We start from the raw sequence: 17,158 nt of genomic DNA on the forward strand, positions 1-17,158 counted from the left end.
AGATAGGGCTATTCTCTCTGCTTGTGCACAGGCATTTTTAGGACATCTTGACTGTCCCTGGCATAGAGCATTTGATGTGTAAGAATTGCTGGGGAATGGGGAGCAATGACATTTTTGGTGGGTAGGAGAGTACTTTGAAGTTATGCATTGTTCTGTCTCTTCTAGTTTTATACACTCCCCATCACCATGGTAACTGACTGCTTCAGTGAAAGAAGAAACCTGCTTGGAATTTGTTTTTGAGAGTCATGCATGCACTGTTACAACAGCAGTTTCTGTCTAAATTATTAATTTCATGTCATCATCCAGTTTAGCTAAGCTATGCAATCACACAGCAGCTGAGTGGCTAACCTGAACAAGAATTTATGCAGCGTGTGCATGTTGAGAGGAAATCACTAATTTAAGCAGAATGAGATTAAATACTGCAATAAAATATCTATTAATCTAAGATAACTATTAATCTAAGATAACGTTACATGGATTTTTATGTCTTGAACTGTTATCTGTTAAGCAATACCATGACCATTTTTTTGGTTGTCATTTCAAAGTGAGACATCCAGATTTGATGAAAATATTTTATGGCATAACAATGATTGCTTACTGGGCTTCAAATATATTTAGACTCCAGATATGCTATGTATTTAGAAATTGATAGTTAAATCATATATTAGGATCTATATCCATATAGATAGCCATATATGTATAGATAATTACTAGTGAGTAGAGAAAGTTAGAGAGCTATTCTTTTCAAATAAGAAACATGGTGAAGATCAAATTATCAGGGCTATATCAAGATGCGAACTATGTACACACTGTAGTACTAGTCACTGCCCAGTGGGACTGCAGGGGCTTGGGCCAATAAATTTTAAACTTATGTATGCAAGGTCTCTGATACCCTAAAACTTCATTTCCAGCTGTCAGTACCACTGCAACGCAGGTAAATGGGAAACAACATCTAACATTCACAAAGTACAGACTGGCAGAGATATAAAACCTATGTCTTCCTGCAAAAATTTCAGAAAATCCTTCTGCAGGGAAATGCCCCTTGTGTATTTGAATGCTCCAGGTACTCTAACATTTACAGTGAGTTAATAGAAAAAAAAAAAAGGTAAATATTTTATGCTTCCCTTCACACTCTCTCATAAGGTATCATCATAAAAGTATGAAAACTATTCTGTTAATGTAAGGTGTGCCATTTACCAGGCAAAGAATTTTCTTTATGTTGCAATAGTTGTATATGACAGTAAATTGTCTCCACACATTAAGCCTCTAGACATTAAAAAAAACACTCCACATTCATTTTTATGCCTCTTACCATGGAATGTGAAAGCCATGAAGTGATCATTTATGCATAGGTTTCAGCAAAATCCAGCCTTATGCATATACAAGCAACATATAGCCAAGAAAAAGTAGCATCCACATGCTGTATTGAGCCACTATCATAGAAGCACACAAACGACAGGCTTTAAAAAGCAGACAGTATATGCATAAATCGAATGGGAAATCAGGCCTTCAATTTCTATATAAAGTCACCGGTTCTTTCATAAGCAAAAAAGAAGTTATATACATTTTTGCTTAATTCACATCTGCCCATCAACTGACTTGGCACTGGAGTGCACACAGGCAAAATTTTTAAAACTGCTAATAGAAAACGCAGTCTGAGACACCAAATGCTGGAATTGCCAGTATACACCGAGTTTGATATCAGAGATCTTCAGCAAGCTGTACTTGGAAATAGATCCAATAATAATTTAGTCATATAAGTTTTACCACATCAGTATAGATATACTTCTAACAGTTAACAGAATTAGATATTTAAGACTTTTCCCACTCTTTGCAAACCCAGTTCCCATTTATTAGGGAACATTAAGTTGATCATTTTTAATTAGTAAAAGAGATTTCTACTTATTAATAAGTACTTAAATACTCTCTTGAAAGAGATAAAAAGTGCTACTAAAAAGCAAAAAGAAAAGAAATGAAAAGGCTCTGCAAGCATTAATGTGAAATTGAAACACCACAATGTAGAGATAGGGCTTGGCTTCCCCCAGCTATTCACACCATCTGCACCAGTCCACAACTGTGTAACCTATGACACTACCAGGCTGCACCAAACTGAATAACCAGTGCTCCTGGGTTGGCATCTTTCAGTGCTACGCCACACCGGCATGGCCGTGTGTCCTCAAGCTGGAATAGATCTGCATTTAGTTCAGGAAACAAATAGAAGAGATCACATCCTTCTGCACTTGCAGATGTGCCTGCTGTGCAGAGTTGCCCTTAGTTCAAGAGATACTTCATTATTAGTGAAGAGGTAATATTAATAAAGCTCACTTTGATGTTTAGAGTTTAGAACTCAGCATTGTTTTTGACTACTTTAACACCCTCTGGTGCATTGACTGTGTTCAATGTACAGAAAGGCACATAGCCTAATATATGCAGAAAGGATTAACATGCATAACATTTGCACCTATAAGTAGGTTTGATTTAGTCTAGATCTATACAGGAAAAAAACCATTCTATAAAGCACATTATACTCACACACATTATACAAGAGTACTTATATCTCATGAACATATACTCATTATATAAGTGAATTACACTCTAGGTAATACTACAGGCACTCAGATCTAAAAATGAAGATGGCCTGACTGTATTTAAATTACACTTTGAGAACATCCCTCGACATGTGTTTTGGGGGTGTTTTCTCCATCCTTTTTGAACCTACACAGTTTAGGGTGGGCACACAGAGGAGGTAAGGATGACCACCCCAGGAGATAATCATCTTCCCTACGCTGTCCCCCAGCAGTCATCAAACTGCAAGATTCCCTCTGTGCTATGAAAAGATCAACTAAAGCAGATTTAACTGATTAGCAAAGCACTCTATCTTGTAGGAGGGCTCCATGCATGTCCGTTGTGCACCAACGTCTGATGCTTTCAACCAGAGCCTTAAAGTCTGAATTCAGCAGCTCTGTCCCATGTTTGAGAGCAGTTTGCCCTGACAAAGAACTACATGTAGCTCATCTCAACTGGAACTTTTTCATTATTGAATTAGCCAGCTGTAAGCAGACTGTTGAAGAAATTCCTCCATCAGTCCAGGAGAGGGAGAGAACACAGATTTGACCATCTTGCCTTTATAGAGAGAGATACAAGGGAATGATACAAGGGAATGCCACAGACCTTCATTTAATGTGTAGCAGATGCCTCTTCTTGTCACATGACACTCAATTTGATGGAGCTGTGTTCTGTTCCAAGATGCCTGATTCCACTAATAATAATCCCCTGGAATAGGCTCTTGTCTTGAGCAAGAACCATTAATCTGTCTCTCCCACCTCCAGTTCTGACCAGCAGTCAGGGAATCTCCACCACTCTATCGCTGAGATACAGACTATGTCAACAGGAATTAAGCAGGCCGCCATGGCATCAACTGCTGCAATCCCTAATTCTTTGTCCCACAGACATTTCAGCTTTTTTACAGTAAGTGACAGAGGACATCACTGATGCTACTTCCCATCATTTGTATGTTATGAAATTACCCTTACAGCTTGCAAGATTACCAGCCAGTGTAGGGAGATGTTTCTGTTTGGTACATACACTATGAGTTGTTGATTCACTCTGAAATCAAAGTGATATACTTTAGACCCCTAAATATAAAACATTACTAATTTTGTTTTGAAACTGAAGCAGGAAAAGAAATTGAGAACCACGTGTGAAAATGAATACTCCTGTGCCATTGCAGAGCATGAAAGAACTCTACCTGATTAGATGTTATGGGAGGCAGCATCCTACACAAACAGGAGTGCAGTTCAATAATCCTAATTTTTATTCCTGCCCTTTCCCCAACTATGCTCCACCCAAAAAAAAAAAAAAAAAAAAAAATAGAAAAGGCCATTAAAACATTTTGAAAAGCAATTTTATGCTTATCTAGTATTATTCCTCAGGAGTAAGAGATAACAATTTTACATAGAAAGTCATTCTTCTTGCACGTTTCCTTTAAGTTGTCCTAAAGCAAAATGTACCTAAAAGATATGTTCACATTATAGAGCGACATTATAGAGCGCATGGAATATTCAGACTCACCAAATTCAACCTCTGTGTTGCAAGGCCACCTGTGTGTTGCAAGATAGTTTATCCACCAACAGCCACATTAAGGTGTTCATGATCTAATTAAGATGTTACTAGATGCTTCCAAAGAGATTGATGAGAAGAGTGAAGGATGGCTCAATGTCTCGTTGCAAAGCACATCCAGTAAAGTAAGCGTTCACATAGTCACTGTAATTCTTGATGTTACCGTGACCAGTGGTCACATGTACCACTGGAAAGAATTGGTTTCAAATATATATTATGAGACAAGAAATCCTGGAAATCATGGATATTGTCAAACCCTATTGATTTAGGTGAGGACTCTCATTTCATGTGATCACAGTAAGGGCACATTTAGTTTTGCGGGGGGGTTTTTGAAACCAAAGAAAGGGTCACCCATGATAAGAAAACACAATTCTGGAAAACTATGGAAGAATCATTCAGAAGTTCATTGTACACTAATATTTTAAATAACTTGCACTAAGATATTTCTCTCTTCAAACTGGAGCCAGATATACACAAAGTCTTAAGTTAAAAATATGTAATACTTAAAAGCAAAATTTAAAAAATTCATGGTAGAGTACAGCTTGCACTGGAACGTAGCTGAATTCTATATTTTTCTCATAATGGCATATTAAGCTCCAAACTGACTGGCAGCTAGGGGGACTGGTTTACAAAGATACTGCACTATGATATTTACTGTCATCATAGTAAATCATTTCCCTTACGTGAAATTAATTACAAACCTAGTTACCCAGGTGCAAGTTTTGTCCTTGTGAGGTTTTTTGTTTGGCTGGCTTTTGTTCTGCTTTTGATTTTCTAAGAGCACATCATGTAAGTGTGGAAAAAAGTGAAGTATCAGAATCTGTAAAGATAGATGGAATTCAAAAAACAAGAACAGAACTTGTATCACAGGTAGCATCTGTATTAGCTACTCTGAATCATAGGCAAGGGAATGGTGTGTTACTATCTGTGGAATCATAAAGGTTAGAAAAGACCTCTAAGATCATCTAGACCAAGCCTCTGCCTACTGCAACTACTCAATATTGCCTGCTAACCCAAGCCCCTAAACATCACATCTACTGTTTTCTTAAACATCTCCAGAGACAGTGACTCCACTGCTTCAAACAGATCTGATAAAGAAAAATATACTTGTCAAGAACAACTTCCTATTAAACACTGGCATTATAGGCATGCCTTGTAACTCAGTTTAGGATGACAATACATGCTTACATGGTCAGAGTGAGATGGATAAGCTGTAAAATCCTAACAGAAAAGCTTATCTTCACTTTCTAGGAGTCGGGGAATGTTTGAGAGAAATGAATTTTTCCACCCTGTTTCGTCCCATCTTCTATCTTCGGCACATTCTGTTGCTAGGGGGAAACACCAGTGGAATAAAATATCATTTTTGCTGTGTACAATATGCTTTTTAAGGGTGTTATTCCATTTTACTTATCAAACTCAGAAGCCAAGTATTGATCCCACTGAGACCTAGTGAGGGAAGATTAAAGCATTCAAACATGCTTGTCTACAGGTGTGCCATGTTGAATTATGATCTTCGCATAATTCATCGAATGAAAAAGTTGCACCAAGAAACCAACTGTTAATCAGTGTATAGGCACAGGAGATCAATCTTTGATTCGTATATTCACAAATCCTGTTTACTTGGCCACATTAGAGAACAGACGGGTGTTCTGGAATGGATTCTTAGAAATGATGGATGTAATTGTCAAAACTGCCAAGGTCAATGTATAATGTTCAAAAAAGAACCAACTCATTTCAAGCACCTTCCATTTATCATTCATGCAATTTGACCCCCAGTTCTCTTTGTAATAACATAGTATGAGGGAACAACTGCTGTGTTCATTCCTATATACTCCTGTGGACCTTTAAATATCATGCAGGTCACAGCCTTTCTAGAAGACTGAGAACATTTGTACATAACTTTTTTTCCACTCTGAAGTATGTTGAAGCTATTAGATGAGGCCTGACTTTAATAAGAGTAAGTTTACTTTTCATGGAATTGTTATGCTGCAGTACTATATACATTTGAGTGGAACTCATTGCAGAATTTCCTATTTTCTCCATTTAAGAAATGCACATTTATTTATAAGTTTTGGAAAACATACCAAATGAGTTGCTTTTCAGAATTGGGATGTCCCTATCAGCGATGATGTATCTTAGTTACTTAACATCATGCTGCGGAATATAAGCCAACACTAAATAATGAGGGTTAGAGAAAAATTGTCCCTATGGGCAGTTTAGTCCATAACTCAGCCATTTCTTTCAAATACCAGCCTTGGTCAGAGTCAGGATAACAAATTAAGGGGAAAGGCCTGGTGCTTTTCCTTAGTACTCAGATTTAATTATCTGGAAGTAATTGATAGTGTTCTAATTTTCAAATTTAAAGGCAGCAGTTGTAAATTTTTTTATGAATTTTAGTTTAAATAAGGTATTTTAAAATTCCAGAGCCTCGAAATTGCAGTTTTCTGACATTATTTTTCATATAGGTGGACAAAAAGAAAAATACTTCTGGCATTTTTTTATTCCTGCTTTGTGTGCTTTTGTTTGAGTTTGTAATTTTCACTTTTCTTTCACAAACCTTTATACAAAGTAGCAGAGTAAACCTAGAATCAGATAGGCAGCAGGTATAGAGAATAGGACTTTGTTTCAACATTACAGATGATTCACAATACTTTTTGAAACTGAATATAGCCATAGCATCCAGCATTTTTCTTGCTGGAGAATGAGATAACGAGACTGTTTGCTTTCCAAAGAAACTACGCTTTGGTTCCTATTCTACTGAACAATTAAGAGCCATGTTAAGTCTGAGAGCAATAAAACCCAGTAGATACAACTGAATACTCTATGAACAGTTGGCAACCAATAGCTTTACGAAGGCGGTGGAGAGGCCTATGATCACCAGGCACAGGAGTAACTTCAATCACATTCTTTATTCCTACCACTTGCAGTAAGAAAGTGAGGATAATGAAACATGATTGCTCAAAAGGTCCCTCCTCAGGAAAGCATCCTTTAAACAGAAACTTAAGAAACATTTACTAAACTTTCTTCTATTCTTGCACTATTATCTTTTAATGAAAACATAACAGCCAGCCATTCACATCTGTTGCAATGTCATACCTTCCCCAAATAGATGAGTTCGCTTGTCCTCAAGCACATGACAATGTAATAGAGTGGGTAGGTGGCTTGTATAATTGCTTCATTTCTCATAACATTGTAATAAGTCAGTTACTTGTGGACTGAGAAACTGTGACATCAGCCCGAATGACAACGGAGGATACATGGATGGGAAAGCAAGTGTCTAAAATAGCAGAAGATTGTTTAATTATTTTTTTTTTAATAACCAAAGAATCATTTGAGTCAAAAGGGACCCTTTCGTCTGGTTTTTGTACGTTACTGCTGATCTGTAATCTCAGCTTTCTGAAAGGCACTTTTTCCAAAAGCACTCTTTGAAATGTTATAAAATCTTTGGTATCTATAGCAGACGATCTCCAGAAAAATTATGTGATAACTTCCACTTATCTGGTCAAGAAGTCTTTGCAAAGAATCAAGAAATAAAAGGTTCTGTTCCAAACGAACATTGGCAGGGAGGAGCAGACAGCTCAGAAGATCCTCATGTCTCCTCTTGGAAACAATGTAGCTGCTGAGGGCAATAAATCAGCAAAGGGCTTGAAATGCAGACTGCCGTGGGATGTCAGTCGTCACCCTTATACGGATATCAGATACTTACCAGACTTAAACAAGACTTATTTAAGCATTTCACTTGCCAGGAACTCAGCTGATGTTCTCCTACCACTCCACCACAATAGGACAACTGGGGGACTTGCTCCAAGTACCAGTACACAGACATCCATGTCTCAGGCAGGTGATATGTGACCCCTAAATCTTGTTTGGAAGCAGTAGTGCTGCACACAGCAGAACACCTGCAGGGTGTTTGTAGTTTGTAATTTGGAGCTGGTTTATGCTTGTCTGCTGAGGATAAGCATGGTGCTGGCTTACAGAAGTGTGTGCACAACCAAGCTCATATGTACATTCTTTTGTAGCAAATTAGCATGCATTATTGCAAAACTTTTTGATGACTTCAGGAAAAAAAAAGTGAGAATATAGTTTGTGATCATTAAAAAAGGGGATGAATTAATCTGATTAGTTTTCTAATCCTTTACACCCCATTGCTTTTTCAGCCAACTTGATATTCAGGTGTAAAACTACTGTAGAGACCAAAGCATGCTTTGTAAACAGCAGCAGCTTTGAAGTATAACCCATGCTGCAGGTGGAGATCAGGCAATGCTGCTTTAGTACATAAATTTCAGGCAACCAGTCAGACATAACTTTAAAAAGCAGTAAAGGAAAGTGTACAAATTAGTGCTCCTGATGAAGCGACTGGTTGTACCTTTCCAATGCCTCATGACATCAGACTACAGCAGGCCCTAGTCTCCACACACAGAATTCATCAGGAAGAACCAGTGGCAGCAACTAATCAGTAACCACAAATACCAGGGACGCCCGGAGGCAAGATTGCACCCCTGCAGATATGCTACACAACACTGGATAACAGGCACACTAATGATGAGGGCTCATGCTTAGGTACTAGATATGACCCACTTACTTGCCTTCAAATTAGATCACATAAACTTGGAGTGCAAACCCATGGTGCTATTTCATTAGAGAGGTTATCCATGCTTCAGGTGCCAGCCTTGCAGTATGAGGACAGTGACTGTATATTACTCTGGTTATCAGTACCCTTCACACACAGACAGTGGTGTCAAAAGTTATCACTTGCAGATAAGAACTGTGAAAGATGTGAATACAAGTGTCAAGCTCTCTCTCTAGAGTGCAGTGCTCATCCACTGAACATGCATATATTGCTTTACCTCAGAGATTCAGTATATGGGAACAGAAGCTGCTTTTCCATCTCACCTTCTTTACATCTGCTGAGTTGTGTGCTGAAAAATTATTATTCAGCTTTTACAGGAGGAGGAGGAAGCTTTATTGTTTGTTGGCCCTACTTCAACCAGCGTAGCACCAGCAACTTGCAAAAGAACAGGTCACTTGCAATCAGGATGCTGCAGTGGGACACAAGGACCTAAAGTATTTATTACAGAGCATTCCTATAAAATTCCACTCGTAAAAATGTGTGCAACACAGTGCTCACCTGATGCATGATCTGAAAGAAAGATCATGCGTTACTTTGGACCCATTAAATCCAGTGAAGGATTTAATTTAATCTAATCGAAAAATTAACACAAAAGGGTATTGAAGAAGAGAAACTGCAGGAACTGATATGATTGTCATTAATGAATAGAGCTTTAAGTGCGGGATGTGCACCCTCCCAGCTGCATAACTGTACCAAAAACAGAGCTCTCTACAGCTATATATGTATTTAATTGAAGCAGCACAGGAAGACAGTATCATCTTGTTAGAAGGTCAGATTCTGTCAGATGTCAAATTTATTCTCTCTTCAGCTTAAGTCATCCAATCCTTAACAAGCATAAACAGGTATTCTAATAATCTGTGGATGCACAGTAGTCTTCTACTATTCTCAGCATTCCCCCCAGTTTGCAATTAGAGCATTTTTCAAGGTAAAAATTCCTATTTCATAACAATCCAGCTACAGAACAATAAAACATGCTTTTTCATTTTTATGGTACAAACATGGTTGATAAGTACTTCTGTCTTGTATATGCAAAGTGCAATTTCACCTTCACTGTTTATCAACCAAGATACGAAGCAAGCAGAAATATAATTACTTCTCCTATTTTTTGCTAACACTGTTGGATAATGTAGACTGTATTACTTGTGCAAAACAGACCAAAGGGATGGTGGCGTCAGAACAGAAAATGGAAGAAGAAAGTCAGCTTTGAAGTCTACCTGTACATCTTCAATGCACTGCCAGCTCTGAGCTCGTTTTGAAATCAACAAAGACGATCACACAAAATTTGAAGCAATCAGACACGTTGCTACATGGAGATTTCACATCAAGTTTTCTTTTGTGTGTGGAAAAGTAAAAAACCCTGATATTCTGAGATGAGGACTACAAGCAAATTAGTTACATCTAGCATATAATTAATGTTCTCAGCATTTCAACAAAGACTAACACTTTGAAAACTTAAAAAATTTAGGGTTATTTTTGTGAATGTATAGTATGAAAACCTGTCATTTTCATGCAGAAGTGACAATTCTGAAATCTTCACAGATGTTCTGTTAAAGCTATTAATTTCTCCAGGATGATCAAGAATGCTTTACTCAGCTGTTCTACCATCATTAGAATAGTAACAAATCAAGTTCTAAATTACAATACTTCTTGTCCTCGGGACTGCTATTTTTGTTTTACTTTCCATGCTTTGAATCATGATTTTCAATGAGACAGCAGCTAAATGATAAAAGCTGTACTAAAGCTTGAGTAAATGAACAGGATAGTGGGCGATCTAGTTATATTTAGTAAGCCAAGATATCTCAGGGAGAGTTTTAGCTGATGGTAACCTTCTTGTGAAAACACCTGAATGTTAACACCTGGGAGAGTGGGCTTCCATGAAAAGGAAAATGACTTGAATGGGTCACATCTGACAGTGTGTCATACAGGAGTAGATGGTGAAATAGAAGACTGCACAAGTGTCAGACACACTTGATTCAATAGTTGCTTACTGGAACACAGTAGATTTTAAGATCGGTAATCTGCTATTTGTGACAAATTCACTAATGTTACGTAACCCAATAAAATACTTGGTTAACAGCATTGCATTGAGCCTGAGAAAAACAAAGCTACTGTCAATAATCCTTTTAATTAACCCAATAGTATTAGCTGCTTGTGACTTCATTCCCCTTGGTCCCAGTGGGCAACCTGAAAGGCAATTCTCACTATTACTTAGCTCCCATGGCGTAATCCACAAGAGGCTGTCAGCTTGCCACGGCTTGTGACCTCTGACCCAATCACTTTCCTCCTTTTAACATTACTACCTTTGCACATTTAATGAACTTTGTACACGGTTAAAGAGATGTCAGCACAGAGAAACGATAGTTCCTGCTGAGAAAGGCTCCATTGTTTCTATAAGTCTAATTGACCTTTCACATCACAGAAAATGAGGGGAAAAAAATCAATATAGTTACTTAGTCACCAGTCCAATGCTATCTTTTATAATTAATATGCTAACCACATTGCTTTTGGAACACTGACACCCAAACACCCCTTGATGTACAAAAATGAATTCTCATTAATAACCATTATATTAATCACTGTTGCCCAGAACTGGAACCTGACTGCGAAATCCCCTGGTGGAAATTGCTATAATCGTTCAAACTGCAGGAACGAATATTTTTTTTTTCAGCATAATTACTGCTGTCGTCTTATTGAAAAATATCCATTAGATGGCAGCTTTTAGTTACGTAAATCAAGTTGATTAATTTTTAATTCTTACCATTTATATGACATTGCACAAGTAAAGATCTTTGATAATTTAAATGATTAGCTGAACAATTATTAAAGCAACTTGCAGCAGTTCAAATATTCATTTAGTTACTAGAAGAGACATACATCATTAACTTCCAATTAAAATAAAGTTGGGAAATTGTAAATGCTGATACAATAAAAAGTACACTTATGTTCTTGTCAATAAAGTAGTATACCACTGTGAAAATATTGTTCTAACTTCAGCTGAAAGTAGGCAGTTCATCTAGCGCCAGCTTTCTGCAGCTGCTCCATGAGTGAGGAGGCAGAAATTCTCTTACGTGTTTGACAGCCATTGGGAAGAGCCATCCAATGGCAGCACAGCGCTTGCACTGCTCCATCAGTCCTCCTCTGAGAGGAGGACACAAACCAGCTGCCAGCTCCCTGCACCCACTAAGCTCCAGACAGCAGTTCAGGCAGTAGCCTGCTCCACTGCCTGTTCTATGGTTTTCAGACACCCCACAGTTTTTCTGCCAGGGCTTGAGCATATTTTTTGTGTTAAATCATCCAGAGCTGGCCTTTTAGGCACTCCACTCCCATCTAGGCTCAAAGTAAAGCACATTCCTGCCTGTCCTACACCTCACCCCACATCAGCAGACCACTGAGCCCAGCACATGCTACAGCATTTACTTTTCATTAGAAGTTTTCTGCAAAAAATTGCTTACTTTTATGCAAAGTCCAGTGGCATTTGTAATCAGCTAGCATTGATATTGATCTGACATGACTGACTACAACAGAAAACTGTTTTCTAGTTTAATTACTGATATTCGTGGATTTGGACTAGTCATAAAACCCTCATACTGTCCAGAGATTTCCATCCATTGAAGAAGAAAAGGAAACACCAAAATTTAGAACTGGTGATTTCCAGCACATTACCTTATCTTTCTACATGCATGGCAGGCTATTTCGATACTCAAATATTTTCCTTACATTCATCCTTCAAGCATTACAGCAAGATAAAAATGGTAACATACCCTCATATTTACATTCCCACATGGGCACCTAGACACCTGTTTTGAAATGGAAGTTAAACGTGGGCATGAAAACAAGCATAGGTTAATTCAAATAAAATTGTCTTTCAGGAAAGACTTGAAGAAAAATCAGAAAAGCAAATAAAACGTAGGACTTCAGTGACCTAATTTCTCACTGTACACCACCAACCTACCCACCCTTCTGTAGACTACTATTACCTGTTGAATTTGTACACCTAGACACAGAGGAATATCTTAAGATTATTTTTAACAATTAATTGCCTCTCCTCAATATCAAAATTTATTCTAAACACTCAGCTGTTTTAACGCAAGATATTTGGCTTTGTGGAAAGTATTTTTCTTCCATAAAGAAAGTTTATTTCTGGAAAACTTTTGCAGGGAATGTTATGAGTTAATACAGCTCTTTAGATCACTGTTATCAGCATGTGGAGGAAAACAGCTCCACAAAGGGAATAGACAATATGAGCTGCTACTGCATCAATTAAACCCCGACGTTCATTATGCCCATGTCCTTTTCCTACCCCTTTCTTCCTTGGTGGTCTTCTGATATTTTTCTTAATACCAGCAGCCAAGAAGAAAAAAAGATACTAGAGGCAATTTCTTCAGTACAGTCAGACAGACCTTTTTGTAGTTTAATATTTGAAACTGCAGCCCTTGTAACTTCAAGGGGCCACCTCTCCACTATTTACACAGATGTTAGAGAAGGCAGCCTGTAGCCATCTACCTCCGCCCCTGTGGTCACCTTTGCCTCTGAGCAGTCTTTGGGAGGTACATTAATAACGTTTGTTTTAGATACCCATTTCTAAGTTACAATATTTGCATTTCACATTGTCTGTGTGGAATGTAACTTAATATATATCCATGATGCAAGGAAATGTTTACATAGTATTTTATGATTAGCTCAACCGGAGACCAGTGAGTTTCACAGGCCAGTACCAATACTCCAGATAGTCAAAAAGCAGGCAAGATACAATTTTGGTTTTGTGGAATAACTGCACACAAATTTCTGAATGCATTTTAAAGGGATAAACAAACAGCTACAAAGCAGAAATAAAATTGATTCAATTTTTAAATCTTGCATATTGAAACTAGAGTAAAACTTTTTCAGGAAAGGCTGAATAAACGACGAAGGCAGCCTGAGCATTTATGCATTTCAATCAAGCAGCAGTAATTGCTTGGTAAGGCAACTGAACAAGCAATCTTTGCAATCTGACCATCCATCTTTGGCTCTTCTTTAAAACACTCCAAAGCAGCAATAGTACTGCTAAAATGTTATAGCAGTTTGTCTTAGTTTCAATTGGGACAGAATTGTTTTCTTCAGGGAGTCTGGTATAATGATGTGTTTTGGTTTTGGAAGAAAAATAACAATGATAATACCCCAATGATTATAGCTGCTGCTAAGCAGTGTTGTACGGAGCCAAGGCAGTTCTCAGAGAGGGGCCTAATGAGTTAAAAGGAAACAGAACAGCTGACTTAAAGTGGCCAAAGGGATATTTTCCATACCACATGACATCTAGTGGAAAGAATTTTGAAGCGGTTGGGAGTTCATCTCCCTCTCTCCTCTGCTGCTCAGGGTCTAGCTGGGCATCATTTCAGGGGTGATAAGCAATTACCTGTGCATCACTTGTTATGCAATTGTGTGTGTGTGTGTGTCACAATAATCACCCCTTTCTTTTTCTCTATCCTAGTAAACAGTTTTCTCTCAACACTCAAGTTCTACTTTATTTTTCTTGATTCTCTCCTCCATCCCATTGGGAAGGGGGAGGAGGGTGAGCAAATGACTGTGTGGTGCTCAGCCACCTGCTGGGTTAAACCACAACAGAGCCAATGCAACATTTCTTTTGATTTTACCTTTTAATACTCTCCTCTTACACTATGGACTATGGAAATCAGTAAAGGGCTTATTCCATGGGACCTTCCTGCCTCTTTAATCTTCAGCTTTGCTTTCTGAGCTGCTGCAGGTGCCCATGCCCTGCTGGCAGGGCGAGTGTGGGTCTCCCACTGGGAATTTTACTCAGTCAGGTGTCACGAGGCCCTGCTGAGCTGCAAACATTGAGCAGAACCTGCCGGGGGAATATTTGCATTGTGTTTTTTTCTTTTGAATCAAAAGGTGTTAAAAGATGTCATTGAAGAGCTTAGAATAGTGACTAAGCATTTTCTATACTTCAGTCTCTCTTGGCCTAACTTAGTCATATGGCCTCCTGCAGGTACGCCTAATAGCTCCAGCTCTAGTGCCTATATCTTTTCACACCTTTTTACCAAGAAGGAAGCATTGTCTTTGATTGTCCATCAGCCCTAATCCTCTCTCAGCATGAAGCTTGTTAGCATAATTGGAGAGAGGAAACCAAAAAGGTACATTATGTGCATCTATGAGGGTGTGTTGGTTTTTTTTTTTCAGTAAGGGAGGCTTTGGATGAAAGACCACTGTATTTATTGCACAAATCCAGCACCTACAGTTTTCCTTGAAAGAAATAAGTCCGTGCCTTGTCAGGTTTTGATTTAATGTAAGTGATGAAAATCACAGCCATAGCTATGAGAATGACAGCCACCATGCTACAGAAAGGCTGCAGTGAATATTAGACTCACTGTCCAAAAATAACTGTGGACACTGTCTGACATCACTGAATTCAACCTCAATTTCGTGGTCAATTAGTAAACTGTAAAATTGATTGCAAAGAAGTGACTTGATTAGGTTTTTCAGCATTTTTTCCAAGAAAAATAGAAGACAATTTAGCATCTTCCCAGGACACTAGAGACTAAGGAAGTAAGAGAGTTGTGAGCACTAAAAAAATCCCAAGGTGTTCTCACTTTTCTACCATCTCAGTTTTTAACAAGAAGTTAAAAGACAGTGAGCAACAATAAAAGAAAGCTAACCACCCATCACATACGTTTTGCGTTAGGACTTCATATTTTCATCTCTTGTGAATAACACAATAAATGCCAAGATAAGTACAGTTTACCTTTTGATTACACACTTCACAGAGCTAGTAGAAACTGGTATTTTTACTAGTATAACTAAGGATATCAAATCCTATCAGGAAAACCAGGCAGAGACATATACAGCTCCTAATACCCCTCAAGAATGACAATTTACACTAACCTAGGTAGCATCTGGTTAATCCCTAGCAGAATCATAGGAAACAAGGAACTGTAAGTGTTAATCACAAGTGTGCTGCAGCTTCTCCTCAGAGCATGCAACTTGCAACTACCCTAACTCTTGATTTGAGCCAGGTCTAAAACAAAAAATAGTAAAGATATGATGTTTCATAGGAAAATATTGCATTTATAATGCTCTTGTGAACATGCAAATGAAAACACTTGTGGAGCAGGTTATGCAGGTCAGGTTGCTTTCTCTCTGGTCCTAATAAATGCACTCACAAAATTGCTATACCACTGTTTTTGGGCTATGTTCTGCCCATGTCCACTTCCCTGCGTGGGTCTACATGCATTCCCTTACTACACTGGCAATAATAACAACCTGTATTTTCTAAACTACATGCCACTCATCCAGGCAATCTATGTGCCATTTTTCATCACAAGCAAAAAAAAACACCAAAGAAACTTGGACAAGTCAAAAAACACATTTGTGCAAGCTTCTGTGTTTTTTAAGCAACTGAATCTCTGAAAATGCTTAAAAGGCAGAATCTTGACAACAGAAAAGATCTCAAGTTCTACAGACTTAAAGGCAAAGAATGAGGCATTTTATTGCTCAGTTTTTAAATTTGTTTGTGGTATCTGAGTTATTTTATTTCATTTTAAGTGCAATTCCTGATCCAGACAAGAAAAACTGATTTTCTTCCTTGTTGTACATACGTAAACTAGTATTGCATTACCTAAAGGACTAACTCGCACAGAATTAAGCAGTGCATATTCTAAATTAATGTGTATGATTACAGAAATCTCTCCTTTTACTTCTACTTTCACATTATTATCCAGCCTTTCAACCTTTTTACTACTCTGGAGTGTTTGCAAGCCAGATAACATTACCAAAATTCCTTAACTTCACGCTGAAAAAACAGACCCATTTACTCACGTTTGGAAGCACAGTTTAATCGTTTACGCACAACAGTAGTTGTTTTAAATTGAATATACTCTTGTTACTCTTCAAACTCTGTAACAGTAACGTGCTCCTCCTAAAGTCCTCAAGTTCATCACAATTCAAATATTTTGAGCATCAGCAACATGCATGTCAGCAAGTGAAATTAAACATATCTACACTCTTTTGAATTACATGTGCTATGGTCTGTACACAGTTTTTCTAGAGCTTATGGGACCTCATTCTTGGTCCCACTGTGATCACTGGTCCTGCATGGAGGTTCTTCATGAAAGATCATGGCAGTCTGAGGGGAGCTCTTGCAGTAGCAATGTGACCTACCTTGTGCTTGTGTTCATCATTACTAAGTTCAATAAAAATCTTAGCCTAAAATCATACAATCTTGGGCTTTCTACAACACTGATCTTATCACATATAACAACTTGATTTCAGTTAACTGGGTTTTTATTCTACTCTGATCTCATAAAACCAAAGCTTTTCTCCACTTCAGCACAGCAACATTGACAGAACACTACCAAGAAACCCTTTCTTATCAGAGAAACAGTATATACCACAACTTATTCTGGAGTTCAGTTT

Source organism: Tetrao urogallus (genome assembly GCF_951394365.1).
Source record: "Tetrao urogallus genome assembly, chromosome: 9".
NCBI classification, from domain to species: Eukaryota; Metazoa; Chordata; class Aves; order Galliformes; family Phasianidae; genus Tetrao; species Tetrao urogallus.